Below are 7,500 nucleotides of genomic sequence, written 5' to 3' on the forward strand. Positions count from 1 at the left end.
GTGTGCCAGTTGTGTTGGGTTCGTGTCGAATAGGCGCTGGTGACTAGCGAACTTGGCAGACCTAATAGCAGCATGGTTAGTTTTTGATTTATGTTTGGGCTTGGATTTCTTTCTACTATTCTTCCTATTGGAGCGTTTACGATTTTTAGGTCCGGGGTTTCCAGAAGTGGGCAATGGCCCGGCAAGGCTACTGATTATGGAGGATATAGAGGGGTCAAATTCATCATAACTATTGCATTCTGAGAGCTGATGAAGGAGGCGTTGCACGTTTTCGGAACAGGATGGAATTAGTTCTTGCAGGTAGGTATAAATATCCTGGTGCTTGATAAGCGCGCAACCGCTACCAGTGGCATTAGACGCAATGATGTTGGAATCTAATTCTAATTCGGCAGGTGAAGAAGACGGCGAGGGAGCCGGTGTTGAAACTGCAATTTCGGGTGAGCCAGAGTTTGAGGTATCAGAACATATATTAGTAGGAGAAGAAGAACTGGTGGACAAAGCTATTTCCGAAAGAATGGTTTGATATGACTGGTTTTGGCGCCGTTTCTTAATGCCATCAGCTGTGCGGCCAGGATGCAGAGCAGCCAGGCGCACGTTGATCTCCTTCTGTGGTAAGCCTGCGGGGAGCTGGGACTCTAATCGAGCCAGTTGTTTTTCCTCAGCAGGGGTCCATCTAGCCCTCGAAGATGCGGCTCTTTCCTCGGTGAGTTGAACATCACGCGCGTTGTAATCCTCCGTGTGAGAGTGTTTCATATGTTGGCGCAAGCCAGCATACTTTGGATATGTGTTTCCACATACCTGGCAGGTGTAGGTGCCATCGCTATTTGGAGGAGGTTGGTTGCAACGGCGGATATGCTGTTTACGGAGCGCCAGGGTCCTAGCGGATAGGTCAATTTTGCAGGAGGGACACTTCGAGCAATCTAGATCCGAATGTAAATCGACGGAATATCCTTGAGACATCGCCGAGTCGTCAACAGGAAGGCAATCGGGCATCCGAGGCTTCGTTTGGGTTTTAGGAGCAATTGGGGTTTGGAGCAAAGCTCCGAGGCATCACAGGGCTGCTAACCCGGGGACGCCTCCGACGTAATGTCGTGTGGGCTTGCGCCCGTTCGCCGCACGCCGTTTAGCCGTGACTGGGACTGCGATGGTGACGTGAGTCACCCAAACAGCCAACCAGTCACGTTACCGGCAGGTACCACTAGGAGGTAGGTCGTGCGACTTGGATGGGAGAGGCTGAAGGACCTAACGAGAGGTCTGAGTTACGCATTGCCATCCCTGCAACCATGACTCACGCAAGCGACGGAGTTTTTCCCCCGGCGAACCGAAGGAGAAACTCGGAGCGATTTACGCTTAAGAGAGTCATAGTTACTCCCGCCGTTTACCCGCGCTTAATTGAATTTCTTCACGTTGACATTCAGAGCACTGGGCAGAAATCACATTGCGTCATCACCCTTGAGGGCCATCGCAATGCTTTGTTTTAATTAGACAGTCGGATTCCCCTAGTCCGTGCCAGTTCTGAGCTAAGCGTTGAATGGCGGCCGAAGAGGCGAAAAGGACGGCCGAAGCCGTCACAAGAAGCCTCGCAGCAAGGAAGATCCGTTGGCGGCCAAGGCACGGGACCGAGCTCGGATTCCGGGACGCGACGCGAAGTCGCCAACCGTTCACCTCGCCCAGGCCCGGCACGTCAGCCTGGCCAACTTCCCGACCAAGCCCGACACGCCCCGCTCCTCAGAGCCAATCCTTATTCCGAAGTTACGGATCCAATTTGCCGACTTCCCTTACCTACATTAATCTATCGACTAGAGGCTCTTCACCTTGGAGACCTGCTGCGGATATGGGTACGAACCGGCGCGATACCTCCACGTGGCCCTCTCCTGGATTTTCAAGGTCCGAGGGGAAGATCCAGACACCGCCGCAACTGCGGTGCTCTTCGCGTTCCAAACCCTATCTCCCTGCTAGAGGTTTCCAGGGAACTCGAACGCTTATACAGAAAAGAAAACTCTTCCCAGATCTCCCGACGGCGTCTCCAGGTCATTTTGGGTTACCCCGACGAACACTCTTACGAGGGCCCGATTGGTATGCGGTTCCGCTGCCGGGTTCCGGAATAGGAACCGGATTCCCTTTCGCCCGATGGGTGTGTTTCTTCCCAAATCACGCAAAATTATATAAACAACGACGCATCTGCGACGCAACGACGACACGACTTGCGTTCGATAGTTTGTAAGATTTAACCAAGCAAAAAATAGAAAAAAAATCGCTTTCAGGCGTTCGACAACGTCGCATCACGTCGAACGTGAAGTATCCATCGATCCGAACCGCGATCATTTTTTTTCAGCGTTCAACGTTTTTGTCAATTTATCAATAAAAATGATCATGTTCGAGCGGTGGATTAGGACACAAACACGAAACGACGGCGACGTAAATTGTTATTTAACTGCAATTTTTTTCTCTTTTTAACATTTTTTGCCTTTTGCGCGCGTACGTGCGTGCGAGCGTACGTATGTTTGTCATTTGCGTTCGAAAAGCGTGAATTTTAGGACACCTCATCAACATTAGATTTCTCTTAGGGCTTAGGATCGACTGACTCGTGTGCAACGGCTGTTCACACGAAACCCTTCTCCACGTCAGTCCTCCAGGTCCTCGCTGGAGTATTTGCTACTACCACCAAGATCTGCACCGACGGCGGCTCCAGGCAGGCTCACGCCCAGACCCTTCTGCGCACACCGCCGCGACCCTCCTACTCGTCAAGGCTTCATGGAGAACGGGAACTAAATCCCGTTCCTGCGCACTTGCCGTTGACGGCGGAGTATAGGCGCGACGCTTCAGCGCCATCCATTTTCAGGGCTAGTTGCTTCGGCAGGTGAGTTGTTACACACTCCTTAGCGGATTCCGACTTCCATGGCCACCGTCCTGCTGTCTTAAGCAACCAACGCCTTTCATGGTATCCCATAAGCGTCGACTTAGGCGCCTTAACTCTGCGTTTGGTTCATCCCACAGCGCCAGTTCTGCTTACCAAAATTGGCCCACTTGGCACTCTGATCCAAGAAAAATTTTATCAATTTATATCTCGTGGCTTCATGAAAATTCAAGCAAGCCAGAGATCTCACCCATTTAAAGTTTGAGAATAGGTTGAGGTCGTTTCGGCCCCAAGGCCTCTAATCATTCGCTTTACCAGATGAGACTCGTTATGCGTTCGAGTCGAGTGCCAGCTATCCTGAGGGAAACTTCGGAGGGAACCAGCTACTAGATGGTTCGATTAGTCTTTCGCCCCTATACCCAGTTCCGACGATCGATTTGCACGTCAGAATCGCTACGGACCTCCATCAGGGTTTCCCCTGACTTCGTCCTGACCAGGCATAGTTCACCATCTTTCGGGTCCCAACGTGTACGCTCTAGGTGCGCCTCTTCTCGCAATGAGAACGAGACGCCCCGGGAGTGCGAGGCCTAATCGTAACGAGGCCCATCCTCCCTTAGTCGACTTCACGGACGACTTTCACTTTCATTTCGCCTTTAGGTTTATCAAATCCCAATGACTCGCGTACATGTTAGACTCCTTGGTCCGTGTTTCAAGACGGGTCCCGAGAGTACCCAAAGCAATAGCGTCGCCGACCGGTAATTCAAAGTTTGGCCAGTCCAAGGACTCCGCCTGCCAACAGCCCGCCAGGCCCGGTTACGGCGCTAAGTCCGTACATCCGGTATCTAGACTGGAACGAGCTTGCGGCGGTCCTGGACGCAGTGCGTTCGAGAATTTTGCGGCCCGATACCGTCTGAGTACCGTCGCGCAGTCGGCCGGGCATCCAAGGGGCTGTCATCGTACGCTAAAAGCGACGGACAGTCTTCGCCTCGGGCCTTAGACCGACACGCAACGGGTCGCGACGTTCTACTAGGGGAGAAGTGCACGACTACATAGCCGGAACATTCGCCGCGGGTGGTGTGCCCACGCCGATGGGAAACCCGCCGTAACGGGACCATCCGGGGCACTATCGCACCAACACGGGAGCCAGCTTCGTTGACGATGAATCTCCCCATTCGATCTTTTGGGTTTCTCGGGTTTACCCCTGAACGGTTTCACGTACTCTTGAACTCTCTCTTCAAAGTTCTTTTCAACTTTCCCTCACGGTACTTGTTCGCTATCGGTCTCGTGGTCATATTTAGCCTTAGATGGAGTTTACCACCCACTTAGGGCTGCACTCTCAAGCAACCCGACTCTAAGGAGAGATCCACCCGAGACGCGTACCGGTCGCTACGGGCCTGGCACCCTCTATGGGTAAGTGGCCCCATTCAAGATGGACTTGGACGCGATTCGATGTCTCGGGATAAACGGATCCTCCTGAACACTACATTTCCCAGCGGCGTTAACCGCGGGATTCAGTGCTGGGCTCATTCCTGTTCGCTCGCCGCTACTAAGGAAATCCTTGTTAGTTTCTTTTCCTCCGCTTATTAATATGCTTAAATTCAGCGGGTAATCTCGCCTGCTCTGAGGTCGTCGAAATTTTATTATTTCTTTTCAAAGTTATACCACAAACTGTACGCTCTTTTCGGGGTTTCGACACGTAATACGAAAGGTATATTAATACCAACGACGCACAGGGATTATGTCGTTCGATTTTTTCCTTGTATCGTTCGATAACCAACTATTTTTCTCTTTTCGGATCAACACAATATCGTCGACTACTCGAAGGTACGTACGAGCCAAAATGAAAGCTCGGTGTCTCCTCTCTCTTTTGTTCGACAAAAGAAAAAAGGCACTTAAAACGCCGCATATTCGGGCAGGCGGGACAACGACAAAAAAAAAAAACGACGACGACGACGTCCGGTTGTTCTCGACTCGCGTCGGAGTATATATGTATATATTATAATCGGATATATCTTTTTATCTATCCAGGGCGCGTTAAAACAAACGACGAGGAGAGACTACGACAACGAGGAGATAAAGGTCGGACACCTTTTCTTCTTACCCTCGGCGCGCTCTCGCACACGATCGTTTCATGTTTCTTTTGTCCCCTAAAGGATACATATACCGTTACAACATATTTACGTTCGAATATACACTCGACGGTCGATAAACCGTAAAGACGCATCGTCCGATACGTTTTTTCTTTTGCTGTCGCGTTCCGACGCAAAATCCCAAGAAAAGGGCGAGAATGCCAGAGACAGCCATGTAAACCATCGGTGACTTATCATGGTCCAGAGAATAAAGGGTTAAAGGAAAAAAGAAATCCCATTTTTAACGTGCGTGGTACACCTTCGTCGTGTATATATCGTTCGATGAAACCACGAGCGCACAAAAGGAGGAACAAAAGCGTTTCGAGATCGATCTTCGGTGTAAATGTCATTGTTCATTTGCGTTCGACCGTTGTTCGATAAAAGAAATTTAACACACGAACAACAATGAAGGGAGACTCTCGCAAGACGATCACCAAATAAGCGTTTATCGTTCGATCGGTCCGGGTTTTTCAACGTCCGTCCGGCACAATTATGCACTTCGAGGACTGGACGACCGGAACCCGTATTGGGATCGCGCGGTCTTCCGCTTCTAATCAACGACAACGAAGCGATCTGCGCTTGTAAATGTTAAAAAAAACGTGGCGAAGCTACGATCTCGTAATAATTTAACCGTGAAAGAGCTTCCGTCGCACGTTTATTTTTAACTTTTCCCCTCGTTGTATAAACTTTCGCACCGTCGAAAAAAAAATTCGACAATCATTTCAGACAACGTCGGGAGCGCGGAGAAACGCCGTAAACACGCTCTACTCTCGGCTTGCTTCCTTCAATTGGTGTCTAACAATTCTCTCGCAGGGCGAAGAATCATTTTCTCTCTCGTCTAAATATCCTTCTGTAGTTAGGTGTTTTCGACTCGGGAGCGCTCTTTCACGGGCGGTCGTATATGGTCTCTTTTAGGGGTTTAACTAGAAACCACGACTCACGCAAGCCGAGATAAGCGCATTCCGCCGAGAAGATCCTAAAAACTAAGAATTGCGAGATATACGAAAATGTTCTTCTGTCGCCTGTGAAAAAAATGAACACTAGCAAAGAGAGGGCGAGACACGAACGTTCCATTTAACATTCTCCGCGTCAAACGCCGACGAAATGTCCAACCATCGCTCGTACGTTTTCGCCAATTTCGCAAGTTGTTCTCTCTCTCGCGTTCGACCATCGGATCCCGCTCCGAAACGTTCGACTTTTCGGCGTTTAACAGTTTCGTTTTATCTAGTCGAACGACGAGCGGTACCGAAAAAAATTTAACAATGAAGAGAAAACCTTTTGCTGCTAAAGGCAAACGCAAGCAGTCTTTAGTTATATAAACGACCCTCAGCCAGGCGTGGTCCAGGAATTGTATCCGTGGACCGCAATGTGCGTTCGAAATGTCGATGTTCATGTGTCCTGCAGTTCACACGTTGACGCGCAATTAGCTGCGTTCTTCATCGACCCACGAGCCAAGTGATCCACCGTTCAGGGTAATCGTATAAAAATTTTTGTTCATATTTAACAACTCAGCGTCTGAAAACCAGTATGTACGTGATTTATTTAACCTGGTTTATAAATTCGTTCGATTGTCCATAGAATACTAACTCCAATCCAAGCGCAAGATCGAGTATCGGTATTCGGACGTCGTCCCGTCATAGCTCTGTTCACAGATTTACCCGAGCTGATTGATGATTAAGACGACACGATAACGTCCATGGACGGGTAAAGGACCGTATAAAACTACAGAACCGCCGATGAAACAACGCTCTGTGACGCATTTCTCTTCGTGCGGCGAGTTTTCAGTCCGTTCCGGGTGGTAAAGTCATTCAAAAACCGTGGAAAATACGAAACGCGCTGTCGCGCGTAACACAGAGTCTCCTGCTCGCTGCTTACATATATTGGACGTCTTGGCGGTATCGCGAGATTCAATACGGACACTCCATGGCCGGCGTCAGATCGGTCTACCAACGAAGGAGACTACGCTATCGTTTTCGCTTCTCAGCCGGTCCGTAAAGCGATACGTTACCATATCGTCCGTCGTAAGCAGGCGGACTCTCGTGAAGTTGCGACTTCGTTCGTCGAAGCGGTTTCGTGGTTCGATTTCCATCGGTTACCCGGACACCCCCCGCGTGAAAGCCTCCGTGTCACACTCTAAATTTCGTTTCTCGTTTAACACGAAATAGAGAGAGGCTAAAAGGGGGTGTTCCCTTTGGTCCAAAGACAAAATTTATAGAGAGAAAGAAAATAAAATGAGAGTCTCTCACGAAGCGGGCGAAAAAAAAAAAACAAGAAATTTAACAATTTTTTTTCGCAAACCCATGCATTTCGTTACCAAACGTCCCAAAATATTTCTTTATATTCTCTCTCGTGTTTTCACACGGGGTCGAGAGAGTACGCAACACGAATCAAGAATAAAAATTATAGAAAGGAAAGTCCGATAAGAATATTTCGAGATTCTTATAACCTTCACCTCTTCCTTACTTCTCCGAAATCTCTCCGCTTTCCTGGCGCGTATCTATTTAACAATTTCGA

The 7,500-nt window shown here is 49.3% G+C and overlaps 1 non-coding gene and 1 pseudogene across 1 annotated transcript; both read right to left on the reverse strand.

Annotated features, from left to right (window-relative positions):
• The window catches only part of LOC143266538 (large subunit ribosomal RNA), an 8,326-nt pseudogene extending 3,840 nt beyond the window's left edge, over positions 1 to 4,486 (reverse strand).
• A 1,820-nt stretch (positions 4,487 to 6,306) lies between these two features.
• Positions 6,307 to 6,461, reverse strand: LOC143266536 (5.8S ribosomal RNA). The gene has a single exon (XR_013041495.1). It is a non-coding gene; the product is annotated as a 5.8S ribosomal RNA (ribosomal RNA).
• Between the last annotated feature and the right edge of the window lie 1,039 nt (positions 6,462 to 7,500).

This window comes from Megachile rotundata, unplaced genomic scaffold (genome assembly GCF_050947335.1).
Source record: "Megachile rotundata isolate GNS110a unplaced genomic scaffold, iyMegRotu1 scaffold1335, whole genome shotgun sequence".
Classification (NCBI taxonomy): Eukaryota; Metazoa; Arthropoda; class Insecta; order Hymenoptera; family Megachilidae; genus Megachile; species Megachile rotundata.